Below are 618 nucleotides of genomic sequence, written 5' to 3' on the forward strand. Positions count from 1 at the left end.
ACACACACAACTCTTCATAGCGAAATCGACTTGCACTCCTAGCTTGCTGTTTTGGAGCCTCCTTTGCCACTTCAATAACCAACGCCATATGGTCAGACTCCTCCGTCGGAATATTTTCAACAGCAGTCAACGGGAATAGCGAAGAGAAAGAGTCATTGCAAGTTGCTCTATCCAAACGAACCTGAACATTGTCTTCTCTATCTCTTTTACTGTCCCAAGTATAAGCATAAACAGAGTACCCCAAATCAAGAAGGCCACACTCCGTAAAACAATTCCTGAATTCCTCCATTCGTGACCAACCTCTTTCTTTCTTCCCCTTATGTTCTTCTCGCTAAAAAGCCTCATTAAAATCTCCTGCACGCAGCCGCGGGAAGTCATCTTTGGCGTCTTAGGTAGCAAATAGCGTCCCAAGTCTTCCTTCGCAGCTCCGTCCGAAGTTTGCCGTAGATTCCAGTGAATCTCCAACGGCCATCCTCACTAGATATAACAGCATCCATGAAATATTGACACCATGGGCGTAATGTGACATCATAACCATCTCTCCACCATAATGTCATCCCTCCACTTCGGCCCACACAATCAATGTTTGACCGTGTTTAAAACCCACACTCCACTTCA

The sequence above is a fragment of the Triticum aestivum genome, chromosome 6B (genome assembly GCF_018294505.1).
Source record: "Triticum aestivum cultivar Chinese Spring chromosome 6B, IWGSC CS RefSeq v2.1, whole genome shotgun sequence".
Lineage (NCBI taxonomy): Eukaryota > Viridiplantae > Streptophyta > Magnoliopsida > Poales > Poaceae > Triticum > Triticum aestivum.